Here is a 20,439-nt window from a genome sequence, read left to right on the forward strand (position 1 = left end):
CAAATAAATACTTTCATTACCACTACCGGCTTAGATGATCCCTATTTAAAGCACTATACTAATTAATCTACTTGTGTTATCTTAACCCAGTATATGACATTTATATTAAAATGGATAATTTCAAAGTTCGTCCTAAAATAAAATTTTGAGAACGCTCTGGAAAGTGACAAATCGTATGGGATTTTGTTGGATATCTGGAATTGTCTCATTTGTTCTTAAAGTTCAAACCAATTGGATTTATATAATTTGAGCCTAAAGATCCTGCAATGGGGAAGGTCAATAGCTCATGGAATTAATGTTTAGTCACTTCAATAAGACTTAAATATTTAATTTATAAAACTAAGTCAGTCAAGTTCAAAAGGGAGGTTTAAATATTTTAAAATTTTCTCAAAATCTATCAAGAAGCTGAATTTTATAGGCAATAAAAGACCCCTCAGTTGGTGTATCTGATCATATAAAACTACTTTTTGTACCTTTATAGTCATCTTAATTTCCCTTAATTAAAGACAAAGGATCCTAGTGTTATTAATGAACATTTAATATAACAGCACCCTGTAATCTGATGAACTAAACATTGTTGGTTAAAAGTTGGCTCATAAATCTCCTTTAGTGACTGAACAATACGGTGGTCTTATTTTTCAATAGCCTTGGAATTTTTCCATTATTAGAGATCCTATGGAAATAACAGAACTTAGGTACAGAATGGCCTACTTTCATTAGAAAATACACAAACCATATTTCACAGGATATATTTTGATCCACTAGGACAATTACTTTTCCTTAGCTCTTGAATGCGGTAGGCCTAACCTGTTATGGTATGAAATCTATTTTACAATATAATGTGTTGAAGTCTACATGGCCATAGAGAAATTTTCCATTTTGCCTTTTACTAGGTATTAAATATTACAAGACTAGTTTTTCTCTATAGAATAATGTTCAATTGTTCCCCATTCCATGGTGAACTATCATGAAGGAAAGCCTTTAATAAATTTAGCAAGATATGCCAATGCCTCTATTACATCTATGGTTTATTCGATTAATTCTGCCTTTCTAAACTTTACTATTGAACATTACTCAATTTTCGGAAAAAAAAAACTTTTCCTCATTGTCTAGCTCAAGTTAACCAAGTTAAATAAAGCTCTATGAAATATAATTGGCATTTATTTATATTACGATTTTCATCAGGAAATAAAGATTAAACTTGCTAAAGCCCCATTTTATTATTACCAATTGTGTAGCAAAATAATTTCTAAGGTTTCATTACAGCACGAGTTTTAAGATTCAGTCAAATACATGCAATATAGCAGGTTCAACCTAAACTACCACACTTTCTGGCAGACCTCTAGTACGACTCGCCCCCTCATGAAAACTGCTTTGCTCAGAGGATAAAGCCTATCTAGCAGTTTTTCGTCTGGGCATGCATTAATTTAAGTATATCCATGAGCTTACTTATATCTGACAATAAGTTCCCCGATTTATGGTCTAAGTTTTAGACCTTATGACTAATACCTGCCACCTATGGTGTGCTCAAATGCTTCCCAGACTTGTAGGCAGTCGTGAGAACGTCTACAAGACCAATCATTGCTTGGTGGCCAATAAAAGTTAGCAGAAAGCTATTAATAGCGATAATGAGCACATCCCTAGACCGTGCTAACACCTGGGCAAAAATAACTGCAGTTTTCTCATTCCTAGGCGAGAAAAAATGGTAGGCACATTGCTCCAGAATTTACACTTCTGGCTAACTTTGCCTCGCATATTGCTAACTTTGCCTCGCATATTGCAAAGTGGTTGAGCAATTTAAATATAAATTTAACTGTGCCTTGTCTCAACCTAAATTCAGATTTATGGCCAGGCTATTGTAAAACTTTTTAGTCAGTTTTCAAAGTACCAAATACAATGCTTATGCGCAGTTTTGATTTTATTGCGTACCTTGCTAGTAAAAGTTATTCAGTTACTGTATACCCACAAGTCTCCAACTATCCCTACCAGTCTGACATGTGAACGAGTACACATGGCAAAGATCTGTTAGCCATCCGTTCCTATATAACTAGTCTAACATTACTGTTGCTTATTCTGCAACCAGAAATAGTGTGGCATCAGGTTACTCGTATACCATGGCACTGCCAAATTTAGTTTTTAGTATTAGTTTCAAAGGTAATTTAATTTCAAAATAATTTCAATTGTACAAGACCAGTGTTTTCTTTCTTCGATCTTACAGCATAATTTCTCTAACCTTCATGTTTAGGACTTTCAGCAGAGGACAGCCTTATGGTATAGTATCCTACATAAGACTACTGCAGTCTAAAGTTTTCTTTTTCAAGTGAAAACTTTTCTTATCAATTCAGATGACCAAGTATGTAACCAGACAGTTATGATAGAAGCATTTAACCATGATGCTCCAAATAAAGTTAAACGGTAGATACTCTTTACTTCAAAGGTTAACAGATGCTATGAATCACAAATTCTTCATAACCCTCAAAATTTAAATTCGTTTAAGAGTTTATACTAAGCAAGATTTAACAATAATGCCTAAAATATTTAAAACAAAATCCATATAGCCTTTTATTGAGTTTAATTCAAGCTAGAATATCATTCCTCTCAGTGTCAATGGTCTGGACAGCTTAAAAATTTTTACAAATCAGGTTATATTTGCCTAGAATTCAATTATGTTTAGCACTAAGACTCATCGAATCTATGATCCTAGTTTATAATCCCAGGCAACTTCAAACTATGTAATAGTACATGCAATTTTGCAATGCAAAAGTTCCCTTTATCTGCCTTGTAAATTCATAAGAATTAGCGCCCAGTAGTTTCGACGGTTTTCAGTCTTATTACTATTTCAATAAAGCATTCAGTATTTGAGTTTGATATTTTTTTCTTATAATTTATACAATTCTCCAATGTTTAACTTTGCTACATCTTTCATGCTTTACATAAGAAACGACAGATAAGTTAAGTCAAATTTCAACCTCCATAGGGTAATATAAACAGGTGTTTAATGCTTTATAATAAAAGTATAAATTTGCAAATAGTATTAAAGGCCATAACCAATCTAGGTTTTATCTGATACAGTCAAGTAAAACTAAAGTTGATCAAATTGACAATACTTAAAAAGACTACCTGAAGAAGTTCATTAAATTACAGTAAATTATAGTAAAAGGACCAGCCAACATTGATACATTAAAGAAATTCTAATACAACTAAAACAAACTAAAATAAAGGACTAGACTAGAGCTAGTACTTCAGGTACTTGAAGTTTCATAAAAATTTCATAACTTAATCTTGCAAAATTTCAAACTTTCACAGAGGAGCTTGCAGGAAAAGTGTCAAACCGGTCTAATTAAGTTTTATTGAAATAAATGAACACTAAAGCAAAATTATAAAATTACATTCCTCAAGTCACTATACATTTTGGTAAAGTGACTTTCATGCTAGTTTGACTTATTTTCCAAATTCCATGTCATTAACATTTGCTTCCAACTCTCGAACCAGGGTTCCTTAAGCTTAAAACTTAAGATAAAATTATCCAGATCCATATGGCCCCACCCAAAGTATTGGAAAATTGGTTAAATTCTTTTCAAAGTACACTAGCATCTGTCAAATGACTAAGTTCCAAGCAAATTTGAAGTGTCAAATTCGGAGTTTCAATCTTTTGTAGTGAAGAATGTGATGTTTTCTTGGGAACCCTACTTCAATAAATTTGCTAACGAATCTTCCAGTATTCGAAGCCTCGTACCAAAGCTTGCTCAGTCTAGTCCTGGAAGAAAAAAAGTACTAGAAAAATATAATCACACCTCTCCCAATAACCAAACAACCAAGGTTAGAGTTTTGAAATAAAGGGACTAATTTCTAAGATGTGAGGTTAAGTGGATAGAGTATTAACAAATTTACGAGAATTTGTTTTATAAGTACATAGCCAGCCCCAAAACAACTGGTACAATTAGTTTGGGTCACAGCTACCTTCTTTCAGGAACTAACATTAGTAAAAAGGGTAGAAGAAACCAGAAGATTGAACAAAGTAATAAAGACAGACAATAAATCCCAACTAAAAACTAACTAATAAATAATGGGGTAAAATTCTGAAGAAATCAAATTAGAAGTGAGAAGTACTCAAATGTTGAAGGGTTTTATCCATATAAAATGAAACTAATTAAATAAGCACAAAAAACTGCTAAGACATTGGAGAAAACTTATTCCTAGGTTATTAAAGTGATATAGTTAAGTTTAGTAAATGAGCATCCTATTACACAATGGAGTAATTATATACAAATACAAATAAAAAAACCTTTAAAGGCAACTTGATCCACCTATTTTAATATCACTTAAAACAATTCAAAGTATGTTTCAATATGTAGAACAGATGTACAAAAACAAAATTTACCATGAAATAAATTTTAAATGATCTTTAATTCACTTATGGAATTAACATGTAGAAATTATTTCATATTAAAACTTTTTTTTAAATTACTCAAGAAAAACTCCCTTACCTTAATATAAAACAACTAAGTTTCAATAAACTGCTCTAAGATGATCTATCAAGTATTATATTTTTCAATGACTAGAATTAATCTGTTTGCCCTGAGAATAGTTCCCTATCAAATTAACTATTACTCTAGGTCTTAAAATTCTAAATGAATCATACAGCAGTGCATCGGCATGAGCGTGTTTTTCCTGCTAAACATGTTCGCAGAAACTAAATTTTAGAATTAAGACTATAATAGTCTGTGGGCTTGATTTAAAAAAAAAAATTTAACCTGAGAAGGAATTAGAAAATATTATAATGCACAGTTATTCAACACAATGTTATTGGAGATTTACTTTAAGTGGTTGAAGACTACATTGTGCCACAAAAATAATTCAAATAAGATACTAAATTGCAGTTTTAAATTTATTAATAAAAAACTAGCCTACACCAACTAATTTCATTTATAGCTTCGCTACCCAACAGCGAACCTTTCCATTTACACTTATTTTAAAGAACTCTCCACTTACCAGCAAAATTCCTCTCAAAGGTTCTCTTCGGTTAAATATGTAACTGCTAAACTGCTTACCAGTGTCTTTGAATCTCCTGCAAGTATTGAAACAAAATTTAAGAACCTAATACAACAGAAGCTTGTGAATGAATGCATAAAATATAGTAAATATGCATTTGAAAAAGTACAAGCATTTTGAAATTTATTCAATTGATCTAGCAGTACTATTAAGTTACACACTAATTCTTTACCCTACAAGTATTATGGATTTAACAAAATGTAGAACAATCAACTATTTTCCTTTAAGTCAAAATACCTTTTGATAATAGTTTATATCCTTCCTGAAAGTTTGCATCCTTCTTGAGTAATTTAATATCCTTTCTGAACCAGAGTCCACACTTGTCCATATGTACAGTACATGCTCGAGTCGTCTTTGCCGGTAAAATCCGTACCTGGAATTAAAAATTAAAATGTTTGCAATGAAATTATATATAGCTAATTTTAAATCTTTTCTACCTAGAGAATGCTTTATTGGGCCAGTATCAATTTATACGGCCAGTATCAATTTAGATTTTCATCACTAAAATTTACTGAAACAATCATAGCATGAACTATTGAATGCTTCAAGGAAATCTTATTTTTAAATGAGAGTGCAGAGCCCCTTAGTCCATGCTACCTTCATACAAGGAATTTTTATATGCAGAAGCCAGTGCTATTATAAAATATGGTCACACGAAAGAAAATTACCGAACAGTATGTTCTATTATAGTCAATGGTCACACGTAAGTGTAAATTACCGAACAGTGTTTTAGAAGTATGAAAACCATTGCAAAAATTTGATGTGGTCAACAAGAAACTGCAATAGGGTTAGGATAGTATACATCTTAGGTTTTGCGCTGCAGTATCAACAGTAGGAAATATGAAGAGAATTAAAGACTGCTGCTTTAGTTCGGGGGAAAGATTGGAAAAAGGTAAAGAATGAAATTTGAATGTTAGTAGCCTCAAAGGAAAACTACTAAGTAACTGCTTCGCAGGGGCTTGAACCTACATGAAAGCCTTCATACCATGGGCATCTCCTTCACAGCCCTGTGGCGACTACCAGCAACTTGGTCGTTCAAATGTTACCAGACAAGTAGCCTGCCACCTACCTAACTTACAGTTCAACTGAATCTTGACTTAAGCATCACAAAGTACTGGTAGAAAAAGGCTATTTAATTTCTATCACCATTTTGCCCTCTTACTTTTAATTACAGCAGGTTCGGTCCTTCAAAAAGCATGCACCACCTTTCAATGCCTTTTGGACCAAATCAGAATTAAAACTTTCACATCTCTATCCTTACCTAAAGCTCAATCTATAAGCAGCACTTAAAGATTTAAAAGAATTTTGGTTAATAGTAAAAAAGATGAAATTGGGTGAAAAAACTAATCAAAAAAGCCCTGAAGGTCTAACTCAGCGAATGTCCAATATTGATAATGTACCAATGTCAGGAATATTCAAATATCTGCGAGAGTTTGCTAGCTTCAAATTATAATCTTGCACCAAACCTGGTTAGAATAAAGTCTCCCTTATACATATGGTAACAACTAAAAACATTGAAGACTAGGTATAACATTAATCCAAAAGGCCTTTTATGCAGCAACAATAGTTTTCTCCAATACGTCCCTTACACTGACCATACATTTTAAGTAGCACGGCAATGGGTGTGGTGCTACAATTTGATACAATACTACTGACAACTAGCATTTTACCAGAAGTTACTTCTGGCAAATAGCTTAATGTATACTTTCACAAATATTTAAAGACTGCTGGTCAACACTTGCATATACAACTATTTGAGATCTCAATCTTGTACAATTTTATACCCGATTGGAATATACCCTAAGTAATCTTACTATAGGCGACCAATACCTACAGGGCAGCTTTAATTAAATGTCAGCTCATGTTGGAGAATTTCCAGTTAACTTGTCTGGTAGATTAGCACTGGACTTTCCATTGGCTTTGAAGTGTTTTTAACCTTCAACAATTTATCACAATCTGCGTGCTCCACCAACCGTATGTTTAGAAACTAATTTGGAGGGCAATACACATCTAGAAATGGGCTCCTGGGTGTTTACAAGCAGACTTTTCAAGATCACTGTGCACAATATGAAATAGGGGGATTAAAGCAAACTGATAACCACCTCACTTGAAACAATGTAGGGCCTCTAGCCCCTTGATGGGGGTGTAGGCTACAAACTTTCACAATCTGACCTATACCTGTCAAACTGCACTTAGTTGAACTAGTCTAATAACTTTAGTAAAAGAGCACAATATTAAACCATTGATGGGGGTTAATTCCACATCTGCCCAAAGTATTTTCTCGTTCCCAGCCACAGGACAATCCATGAAGACAGCATAACCCCTAAGCCAACAGCATGGTTCAGATATAATGGCTCACTGCCAAACAGACAAGGTGGGTAAAAATATTTACTTTGAATGCTATTATGGCCAAGAACTAGACCCCCAGTCCTGTACCATTCTGTAGATGCACTAAATTCATTATTGTACTGGCAAACTTTGTTCATGATTCAGTGCACCACCATTCCCTTAAACATCTTGAGTAGTATGATAACATGCCACTAAAAACCCGACCAGGGATCCTTTCATCTGTACCAAATTGTCCTAGTAGATTTAACTGGACTCCACAAAACACTAGTTGGAAGACCCAGACCTACATGGCGGAGAACTATGAAGCGTGATGCGAGAGATTATGAGGAGATATATTTAAGTAAAAGCTCAGGATAGAGGACTGGCAAAGCCTAACCAATGCCCTTATCAATAGGCGTAGGAGATTTAGATTCCCACCATCCCCAGTGTCACCCTCACTCAGGATATTGAAAGCTACAGCACAAAAAAGCTAAGATTTCGGTGGAACTAAGAACTACCTAGGTATCTAGACTTAGAGCAGCACAAGAGATTAAGTAACTAGTGTGGGGGGAGGGTAGTTTTTTTTTTATACAAACTGTTAGCAAACACTGGGACAGTATCTTACAGCAAAACTACACGGGGACGGCATGAAAAAAAGCAAGACCATTATGAGCTACGATCTTAAAATATCCTATGTTTATTAACTTTTCAATATACAGAAATACCTTAGCCTTTTAAATGAAAATATTTCCAGCTGACTTTCCGTTTGCAGGAGTAGGGTTAGTCAGCTTTGTGAAAATCTCATTTTGTACCTGCCCGCATTTCTATGCAAAATAACTAGCATAATCCTATGAAGTTTAAATTTTGATCAAAAACTAACTTTCTTCACGTGCGTACCCATAAAAAGGACAACTTGCCCGATGACAATTTCTAATTATAACCTTTTTAGATGTTACACCACATCTATTATGAAGATTTTTTCTAATGTACCTTTATTGACCATGAATGAAATTTACATGTTAGGATTATGCAGACTTCAGAATTTTTAATACGAGTAGTACCAAGATACTCCTAATGTTTAGCTTTCAAACACTAATAGAAAGCTTTCTTGGTCTAGGATTAGGAGATAAAATACTCAAATACTAATTTCTATCCTAATAAAATCTTTCCAAAATAATTGAAAGCTACCATAGACTTTGATGGTTAAAAACTACTTGTACAATATTAAGTGAAATTCAAGCAAGTTGAGTTGGTCAATTTCAAATTTGGGTTGGAATATTTTAAGATCCTGGTATGAATGCTCGAGCATAAACTATCCTAAGTCCTGCAAAAACAAGAGAACCACTGCAACAGTCAACCTATATACTTCCAGGCAAACCCTAATGGGTATTCTGCCACAACGTCCACTATGGTCCCTGATCGTAAGTTTACCCAAAGCATTTAGTTTAAGGTATTTTATCTACAGAAATGACTGCCTAAAGAATTTATTCTAGCATTTTCATTGCAGCTCTACTATTCTACACTAATTTTAAGTCAAACTCATGGAATTGCGATTGCTTTATCAATACGAGAAATCATTCTAGTATTTTCATTGCATCTCTACTATTCCACACTAATTTTAAGTCAAACTAATGGAATTTCGATTGCCTTGTCAATACCAGAATACAAGCTAGTTTTATCACATACGCGTCCAGCAACCAAATGCATCTATAGAAAACTACATATTTACCGCGAAGAGGTAAAAGGTTGGACAACACTTTAATGGGGAACAGGTAAAAAGGAATTTCAGCTAGGGGCCGAGGGAACACTAAAGTAGTCCTTTACGATGCCCACGGCAAACTGCGCTTGTTAAATTACACTACATTCACCATAAGTGTATAATTAAATTTCTAGGTTACGGTTCTCAACGTCCAAATGTTTACTTTTCTAAATGGTGCTTACCATACCTCCAGATTATGGATATTCTTAGGTAAAACCCAAACTTCAATTAAATGGTTTAAGATTACACAAGTTTGCAGTTAGCAAACCAAAGAACTTTACTTATCGGGAGCAACACCACTTTCTTCGATTAAAGTATACAATTTTTAACCTGATTCAATATTACATTACTAACTGCTTTAATATACTTAGTAAGTAAAAATATGCGGGGAAAATCAAATACTAGAAGTATTACAAACCATCGAAAAGTTTCCATGGTACGCATAACATTGAATTGAAACTACCAGAAAATGGACAGTTAAGCCAAAAATTATATTTTATTTCTAAAGTTAAGTTACTTCAAAACTTATGAAGATTTAAATACCAATTCACAGCAAACTCAGACGAAGTAGGTGACGAAGTAGGTAACTAACTTAATCCTGTATAAGTGCCAAAATTACCGAACTTTAAAAAGAGTGAAACGCTAAGGCAGGCCTACACTCAAAATTAGACTTTCAAATGAATTACACTGGTCGCCTAATGCATGCCCTGAAGACTACTTTAAGTGAAAAGCCAAGTGTCTTAAATGTCTTATAAATCAGATTTGTTCACCTATGATGAAAACTAGTAGAAATCTCTAAAGTGATTGGGCTTTTTAGAACTAACGTGGTTTTGAAGTTAGCGGTCCTAATAATCTTTGAAAACACCCACCATGGAATGGAACCGCTCTACACAACGCAAGGTTTTTAATTCTCTACGTACATTTGGACTTTTCAGGAGTCTTTTCACTCAAATAAGAACTTGGCATGCTTTACGAATATGCTAAGTTTAGGTGGATTTTCTCAATCTGACAAGAGGTATTGTCTAGGGATTACTTCTCATTTGACCGATTAGCAATAGCAGCTACACAGTATGAACAAAAATTCCCGAAAAAGGTTAAATTAAGTCTTGTCAACTTACAAAAATAGTCAATGGATGTCATAGGCACCAAGATTATGAAGAAGCGCTTGTCCATTTGAAGATTTTGCGGTACGCTGTCAGATGAGAATTTTTCAAAAACCATTTAACAAAAATCACAAAATTTTTAAGCAAGCTTAAAGGAAAGGGGGTCACCTTTAAAGTGACTAGTCGCCTGTCCAAGTACCACTTACCACAGGGATAATGTTCAATCTAAAGCAGAGGCCCCCGTCGGAGCAAAAAACCGATTTAATAGATGACTAAATTCACTTTATGATAGCCCATGAGACTATGGAACCTGACTGACCATCTGATACCGAACCGTCTGATTATCAGACTAGAGTAGGCTATCGTACCTCCGGCCCCAAGGAGGGTTAGATATAATAAACACTGCCCAAACATCGCTAAATACCAACCAATACAGTAACATTTCTGAATTAGCCTATTTAGACAGTACACGACCAGACAAAGTCAATTCCAGCGTCAAGGGTGAAAAACTACTATACTGAACACTTTCCGAGCTAATTACTTCTGTTCAACCTTTAGTTTTGTCAGGTGGAGTCCTCGAGCGACAGACAACATTGTTTCGAGTACACATTTCTAACAACTTTCTTTGCCCCTGAATATTCCAATAGAATTATAAATTTAACAAACTATATACAACCTAAAGTCATAAGACCACGATCCAAGAACCGTCAACTTTCAAAAGTTTATTTTGCATTATGACAGCCGTCACAGTAAATAAATGAACACCAATCCTTAACAAAATAAAGTTTTGAATGGTCCATAACCTATAGACAACGCTTCCACAGCTAATACTTAATTTGCAACTATAAACTAGTATTTCTTCAGGCTTCTTACATTACCAGACTCATTCCTGTTTAACAAAATATCTACAAATTGCCAGATTCTTTAATTAAGAGTCATCGGTGAAAAGTTTGGCAATATCAAAATGCTTTTATAGTATAACTTTTGCACCATAGCTAATATTAATATATCTAATTACTGGAAGCTACACCATCAAAACAGTAAATTATACAATTCTAAAAATCATTTGATAGGAAAGTTTAACCTATGATTAATCAAAATATTTCAATCTATGAATATGGGTTACAAACCAGCGATGGTTATAAAGCTATTCAGCGTCTGCCATAAGTATTTGATCAGTACTGCCAGACAACTGCACTTGAAAATATGTTCTGGTTATAGTTGAAGGCTTTTTTACTCCAATATTCCTGTCAATGTATCTTGTTAATGTCATGCAAGATTTAGGAGGTACCTCTTGATATAAGTGTTCACTCAAACTGAGTGAAAACCCTAATACTATGGTTCTTACGTTCAATCTTTTTGCGTACTCAACCGCGGTAGTTTTACGGATTCCATAAGGAGAATATGGTAACCTTTGCCTAATTTTGTTTGTGGATTAGCTATCCTTAGATTATAAATTTTATCAAATTAGTTTGTACTATAAAAATCCATACGAAATGCGAAGTGGTTAAAATAAATTATAGAATATTAAAATCTTTAGGTAGAATAAAATTGATATATACGAGAATATTAAATACAGGAATTACCAACAATATTTCCCAATCATCGCCTTATAAAACCTACGAAAGCAGAATAAAAACTACTGATTACGAAAATAAAAGTATCATAGACCCCCTAGATTTCTTTCAATTTTTTGAGCTTTGTCCATAACAGCTGTGAAACTATCCAATAACTACTAGGAGATATAAAAATTACACTGCCCCTCCAAATATTAAAAGCTACACCACAATGCATCACGCAAAATCTCCAATCTTTATAGCGTTTTTAAGCTACTTTAGAAATTTGATTAAACTAAAATTTAACCCTATACGTGATTAGATTTTGAATAACCACGCCAAAGACAATACTTTATATATTTAACCCATTTCGTAAAATTGCTATCAGCAAAACAGTGGACTTGAATTACAGAAAGTCTTCAGCTAACCAAACTAGCTTCAATTAAGGTTTAAGTTTACAGTATTAAGTTGAAACAAGAATATAAACCATTCTAGCTTCACTAATGTGCATTTTAATTTAAATTGAAGTTTCCTAAAAATTGAATCTTACGAAGCAGAGACCCAGAGATAAAGTATTCTAACTAAATTAAAGATAAATGCTTTGCCATTTGCATTAAAACCATGTTTGCGAATCACATGCTTCAACATCCAAGACCCTGAGGCATAACTGCAGATACAGTTTAATTGGTCGTAGTTATATTCGCTTTGTCTAATTTTTATTTCAAAAGAAATTTGACCATTTATATTACTGACCTTGAACTAGATGATAACCAGCTTATATCTGTCCAAATATAATTACGTCCAATATACCAGAGACTGATAAACTGAAATCCTTATTTCGGTCCCAATGGAATTATTGCACATTGTTTAAATTAATTTTTAAGTTCAGACTAATTACATCTTAATATGCCATCTGAAACATATGGCATCAGTTTTGTAGACATGCCAAAGTATATAAAATTGACTGGGCCCGTAACAAGCAGTTTTTCACTTGCTACTTTTAGCTATCAAAAGGAAAAAAAATCCCTTAATGGCACTCAATGATAAAGAAGCAAACCGCTTACATAACACTGCCGGGGATTTAACCAAGTGTCAAATTTAAATAAACTATTCCTATAGTAATTCAAAATAGTATATCATTAAACTAAATTAATTAGACAGTCAAATTTAAACAATGTAAATAAATTGACTATGCAACTAATGCCTGTAACAGGGAAAAAAAATCCAAGGTTTAAATGTCCTGAATCTATGCTTTGGCATGAGCGTAGAAAATTAATAATTGCTAGTTTTGATGCATTGTAATTAATACTTTAGTAGCCTACATGGCTCGTGTTGTAATAATGCATAAAGTAATCGAGGCATTTTTTTCAGTAATACTATCTAAAGCCTTGGAAATTAATACGATTGAAAAGCTCATTTGAATAACAAGACTAAATCCACTAGTTACAAAATCACCATAAACTCGATGGATTAAATAAGCATTTTTTTGTAGCACAATTAACAAGATACATGCCCAGTCATAAAATTTTCTAATACTAATGCGATTAATTTAACCGAAAACCCCAAAACGCAAATACGACGCGGCAGTAACGAGAAAAACATCCTTAGGCAAGAACCAAGACTATTAAAAAAATCCATAGTACTGGCGGAAAAAAAAAATCCATAGCAGTGAAAAAAAAAAAAAATCACTATTTATACGAGCACTTCGTCCAGTTCCCTGAACAGAAACAAACCCTTTTCACCTTCAATATACAATGGGGTACGAACAAATAAGTATCATTTCGAATATTCCTATCATTAGCAACCAAAATTTTGAAATTTCACGACCTACCGAAAAGATTTAAATAAAACATACTCAAACTGGTTAAAAATACCCAACAATAAACTTTACCTTGATCACTTTAAACACAACACACTAGTTCAAAAACTGAGGAGCCAAGAACCTCCCATTACAAATGTTAGTCAAAGGAAAACTTGGTTTTCGTACGAACCCAGGGATGCAGAATTAAGGGAGTTATACTTTTGATTCTTTCGAGTCCGTGGGAGACAGGTAGCCCCATCTGCTATAGGTTAAACAGTTAAGATATTTTTTTCACTTTAGTGTCCTTGGGGAACATTAAAATTGATAAAAAATTAATTTTTTTTCCGTAAAACATCTCACAAATGACATCTTGAAAATAAATCATACTACAGAGACAAATATATATCATACCTTGCACGACATTACAGTTAATATTTCCATATTATATAATTATTCAGAAAATAGGAAATTCATCGTAAGAATTTTCCTGCAGAATTTCAAATAAAAAAAGTGAACATGCGCCAAAATTAAGGATAATATATGAAATTTTATGATGATATGCATTCATCAAAGCTAAATATATTTGCTATGTACCTCGTTATTAGTCTACTTATATGGGTCGCATATGGGTTGGGTACTAAATAACAGAGAACAGAGCTAATTAAATTAAAAGATAAAAACATCAATATTATTTAGAAAAAAAATCATTTGCATTTTAAAGCTCTGTTATGAAAAAGTGAGGTCTCTAAGAAAGTATTTTTCACCTTTATTCTGTCAAATAATTTTCAGATATTCACATAACATTAAGTCCTTCAAATTTAATAATACATTTGATCGTTACTTTATCAAGATTTCTCCTTCACCCTGGCCTCCCTCTCTTTCTCTCTCTCCCTTTTTCAAACTAAAAAAATATTTTGCATTGCATATGAATTCTTTTATTAAAACCTAATTACTATATAGATGTATTCAATATTATCGTTACTGCATACTCAAATGTCTGTCGCCAATAGGCGCAATAAATTTATTAAAACAAAAAATCTCTCTCTCTCTCTCTCTCTCTCTCTCTCTCTCTCTCTCTCTCTCTCTCTCTCTCTCTCTCTCTCTCTCTCTCTCTACTTAATTCCAGAACTTTGTAATACAATTCAACGTGACTTCATCAAGATTCCTCTCACACATCGAAAACAAAGCACAGAGGAAATTAAGCGGCCAGACTTAGTAAAGGTCTGTAGTTCTTCAAGTGAGAATATCTACGGACTCCGTAAGGCCTAATGAAAAAAAAGAGGGGAAGGGTGCCAGATGAACGACGAGGGTCTGTTAAAACATGAGGATGTTAATGGTTGTTGTTTTTAGTTTTCTTCTTTATTTTGCTGACAAAAGGTTACTTGGAAGAATCAATAGATTTTTTAAGTTTGTCAAGGTAATTTTTCTCCTTGAGAGATACTGTGGGAAAAAAAACTCGAATTAGAATGAATATACAGGAATATATCATTGTGGGTAACACATGTCTTTTAGATTCATTCTATATTTTACCGACGAAAAGTTACTTGTGAGAATTAAAAGATTTTTTAAGTTTGTCAAAGTGATTTTTCTCCTGGAGAGGCTGTATAAAAGTTCGAATACTCTCACATTAAAATGAATATACAAGTATATATAATTTCGGATAACACGTGTGTTTAGATTCATTAAATATTTTGTTGACTAAAGGTTACTTGGAAGAATCTAAAGATTTTTTAAGTTCATCAAAGGGATTTTTCTCCTGGAGAGGCTGTATAAATGTTCGAATACTCTCAAATTAGAACGAATATACAGGAATATATCATTGTGGGTAACACATGTGTGTTTAGATGCCTTCTATATTTTGCTGACTAAAGGTTACTTGGAAGAAATCAAAAGATTTTTTTAAGTTTGTCAGAGGGATTTTTCTCCTGGAGAGGCACAGTATAAAAGTGTGAATACTCTCAGTTTAGAATGAACATACAGGAATATATAATTGTGGGTAGCACATGTGTGTTTAGATTCCTTCTCTAATTTGTTGACAAAAGGCTACTTGGAAGAAATCAAAAGATTTTTTAAGTTTGTCAAAGGGATTTTTCTCCTGGAGAGGCACAGTATAAAAGTGTGAATACTCTCAGTTTAGAATGAACATACAGGAATATATTATTGTGGGTAACACATGTGTGTTTAGATTCCTTCTCTAATTTGTTGACAAAAGGTTACTTGGAAGAATCAAAAGATTTTTCAAGTTCGTCAAAGGGATTTTTCTCCTGGAGAGGCACAGTATAAAAGTATGAATACTCTCAAATTTGAATGATGAATATACAGGAATCTAAAATTTTGGGTAACGCATATTTCTAGATTCCTTCTATATTTTGGTTGACAAAAGGTTACTTGAAAGATTCAAAAGATTTTTTAAGTTTATCAAAGTGATTTTTCTCCCTGAGAGGCACTGTGGAAAAAGTGCAAAAACTCAAATGAGAATGAATATACCGGAATATATAATTGTTGGTAACACACGTGTTTCTGGATTCCTTCTATAAATTGTAGACAAAAGGTTACTTGAAAGAATCAAAGGATTTTTAAAAGTTTATCAAAGGGATTTTTCTCCTGAAAAGGCATTGTGGAAAAAGTGCAAAAACTCAAATTAGAATGAATATACAAGAATATATTATTGTGGGTAACAAATGTATGTTTAGATTCCTTCTATAATTTGCTGACAAAAGGTTGCATGGAAGAATCGAAAGATATAAGTTCATCAAAGTGATTTTGACTCTACAGAAATATATGATTGGGCTTTTTAATATCTAAGACTGACACGTTATAGCATTTCTTCTGAGTTGTTGTCATTATTATCATTGTTATTATCATTGAAATAATGATAATTCTCAAAAGTTTTGTCTTTTATTATTATTTATCGAATAGATTTTAGTTTTTCCCTACCATCTTTCTTATGTCATCCAGACAGACACAATATTGCTACGCCAATATTTGGGATACCGTGCAAACTCAAAAATATATATTTTTTATGTTTTAGTTAGATATGTTTCACTTATTTGTATTTGAAGGTTTGTAGTAAAATGTTTACTAATCACCATTGCATAAAAGATTAATTACTATTAAGATTAATTTTATAAAGCTAAAATAAAATTTTTGCACATATATACCGGAAGGCCTACATATCTATAAAGAACGAAATGTTAAATCTAAAATAACTGGACGCTTTCTATATCCATAGTAAGTATATCACAGAATTACCATGATTTAATTGCATGGCGATAAATGATGAGTAAAATATGTGACATTAAAGTCTCTGCATCCAAGGAATGACTGCATGAGCCACCGAGCGAAGAGGGTTATAGATTTTGTTCGAGTCGTCTGTCTGCTTGCCTGTCTGACTGACTGCTTGTCTGGTTTTAGCAAGATTGTGTGAATTTAGCGAGCAGATGTTTAATGTACAATTTTGATTGCTCGCTTTCTGGGAACATAATCAGAATGTCCATTATATATTGATCTAAGTCTATATCTAAATAAGGGATTAATTCTTCGATTGTTATTAACAAGCCATGGTTTGTTTAAAGAGCAGACTATGTCAGCCGAATGGTCAGATCGCTACGGCGTCAAATAAAACGCAAAACAGGCCCAGTCATTGAATATAATCAAGATAACTTACATTTATGTAGAAAAAAATGAGCCTCATTACTCGTCAGTCAATAAAGACGTAAATGGAAATAGGTATTTGAGATAACGCAAATAGTAGCCTACTTAAAGTTAGCTAATCCAGTAGTGAAAGAAAGTGTAAATGTTTAAATCTTTGGAACCACTAGCGTAAGTGTGGCTTTCAAAGAAAACGTAAATAGAGAAAACTGTGACACAGACTAAACTATTTATATGTGCGAAAGAAAACGTGATGTGGGTGACTATGGTAATCACGCCTGCGATATAACGTAAATTGTATTCGGATTACTGTTCATCAGTGTTACGGAATTGTATCTATGATTGATATCCGATTGCTATTAAAAGTTTTCAACATATTTTCATTCATTTTCGGTTTTTTTTTGTTTTTTTTTTGGAGTTTTCATTGAAAATATAGCACTAAGATTTTATAATTCTATCAACTAACGGTGCACCAAATCATGATTTATAATGGAATGTTGGTATATCAAGAAGCAAATACTAAACAAATATGTTTTAAGACTTTAATCGTAATATTTAATAGTTTTTAGCCAGATACACGACGCGTATTAGTAAACAAAAAACGAATTATATATACAAATCTCAACCTCACATCAGTATGGAAACTAGGGGCTCTCAGATAAGAATACAAATATGTCTCCTCCCCATTCCTTTAATTGAAAATTCTGAAAAAAGGTTTGAAAATAAAGGAGAGTTGTAATATGGCTAGCCCCACATCAAGTAAATCCGATTCCTACTTCTCCCTACTTGAGATAAAAAAAAAATTAAAAAATAAGATAATTCAATGGAAATTACAATCTATTGATAAATAAAGCAAAGGATAATTATATGGAACTTACAATTTCTTGATAAATAAAGCAAAGGACAATTAAATGGAAATTACAATCTGTTGATAAATAAATCAAAGGATAATTATATGGAAATTACAATCTGTTGATAAACAAAGCAAAGGGTAATTAAATGTAAATTGCAATCTTTTGATAAAGAAAATGATAATTAAATGGAAATTACAATCTGTTGATAGATAAAGCAAAGGGTAATCAAAAGGAAATTACAGTCTCTTGATAAATAAAGCAAAGGATAATTAAATGCTAATTGTAATCTGCTGATAAATAAAGCAAAGGATAATTAAATGCTAATTGTAATCTGCTGATAAATAAAGCAAAGGATAATTAGATGGAAATTACAGTCTGTTGATGGATAAAGGAAAGGATAATCAAATGGAAATTCAATTCTCTTGATAATTAATTAAAGGATAATCAAATGGAAATTGCAATCTCTTGATAAACAAAGAAAAGGATAATCAAATGGAAATTCCAATCTCTTGATAAATAAAGCAAAGGATAATTAAATAGAAATTGCAATCTGTTGATAAATAAAGCAATGACATACCCGACTTCCTCTTCACATTAAAGTAATAAAGAGCCCCAAATGCGAGGGTCAAGTGAAAGGCTGTTCCTCGGAAGGCAAACTTTAATTTCATATTGCATGGCACATCCCCAAGCTTTACCTCCAAAATTGCGAAGGCGGAGGCCAAACTTTAATGGAATTTTGCACTCGGAGCTGAAATGCTTCGAGGTCAGCTCAAGACATTCCATCTGTTCCCACATACACTCACGCACTTGAGGAGTGAGGGGGGGGGGGGGGGACGAAGTATTTGACCTCGTATGTAATATTTTGTTCAGAAGTTGTGGTGGAAAATGAAGGGGAGTTTTCTTAAGCTAGCGAAGCAGTCTTTCTCATATTTGCTTATTTTCTATATAACATAATTGGTTTGGTTTAATAAAGTTATAATTCTAACTATATTTTTTAATGCAATTTGTATCATCTGGGTTAAACACACACACACACACACACACACACACACAAACACACACATATATAAATGGTAAATTTTGCACAAAACGTGTTTTTCATATTTCAAATAAGCCATATATTCTAATACATTAAAGTCTGGATTCTCTTAACGACCTCGGGATCAGAGCCGCAGGCGATATCACTCAAAGATTATAGTATCTGATCGGCCGGGTTTCGAACCCCGGTCCAGGATACTTGTATCACAGTGGCCTTACTACTTAGCCATATATATATATATATATATATATATATATATATATATATATATATATATATATATATATATATATATATGTATATATATATACATTTATATATATATATGTATATATATATATACATTTATATATATATATATATATATATATATATATATATATATATATATATATATACATTTATATATATATATATATATATATATATATATATATATATATATATATATATATATATAAGAATGTCTCAATACAATTCAGAAAATTTATTATAAAAGTATATGAGTAAGATATGTGGAAATGATTATAAAATGTGGAGTAGATATTGAAGTTTGTTTTTTTGCATAATTTGATACACCACTATATGAACAAAATTAGTTGCACAACATGACGGTACTTGTTTTTTTTTTTTTTTTGCCAAGTTTGTCGTAGCATAACTTCATCAATGGTGATCTTTTACTTGAGATGAGTGATGTCCCGGATCTTTATTCGATATACGATATGTATAATATATCCCAAAAGAAAGAAGTCCAGGGGAGTGATATCTGGTGAACGAGGTGGCCAGAATATTGGTACGTCCCTTCCGATCCACCGGTCTTCAAATGTTTGATTTAGGATCTCATGAACATTCTGTCCCCCAATTTGGAAGAGCACCATTTTCCGAGAAAATTATGGTTGGTTGAAGGTCATCTTGGTGTGGCCCAACGTATTCAGTTAAAATGTCAAGAAAGATATCTACAGTAATTTATGTCCCGTCGAAATATGATCGAAGGATTGAACTGGATTGGTAACAGGAAATTAGCTAACCTAGAATATGCTGATGATGCTCTCCTTATTAGCAGAACGCCACAGGACTTGTAAAGCTTGCTTACCAGAAGGCATGAAATATTACAGAAGTTAGGGCTCAAGATAAATAGAAGAAAGACAGAGATGATTAGAACAGAATATGCAATGGAAGATGAAATATCATTGGCAGGAGAAAGGATTAATGAGGTGGAATTATTTAAATATTTAGGAACTATGATATCTAATACAGGATCTTTAGAATTTGAGTTTAATGAAAGATAGAAAAAAC

General features: G+C 32.8%; 1 long non-coding RNA gene across 1 annotated transcript; it reads right to left on the reverse strand.

Annotated features, from left to right (window-relative positions):
- Positions 1-2,551: 2,551 nt before the first annotated feature.
- LOC137621087 (uncharacterized) lies at positions 2,552-13,765 on the reverse strand. Its single transcript, XR_011040111.1, has 4 exons — positions 13,690-13,765; positions 5,290-5,425; positions 4,993-5,068; positions 2,552-3,757 (listed from the first exon to the last, which is right to left on the reverse strand). It is a non-coding gene; the product is annotated as an uncharacterized lncRNA (long non-coding RNA).
- Between the last annotated feature and the right edge of the window lie 6,674 nt (positions 13,766-20,439).

Source organism: Palaemon carinicauda, chromosome 27 (assembly GCF_036898095.1).
Source record: "Palaemon carinicauda isolate YSFRI2023 chromosome 27, ASM3689809v2, whole genome shotgun sequence".
Lineage (NCBI taxonomy): Eukaryota > Metazoa > Arthropoda > Malacostraca > Decapoda > Palaemonidae > Palaemon > Palaemon carinicauda.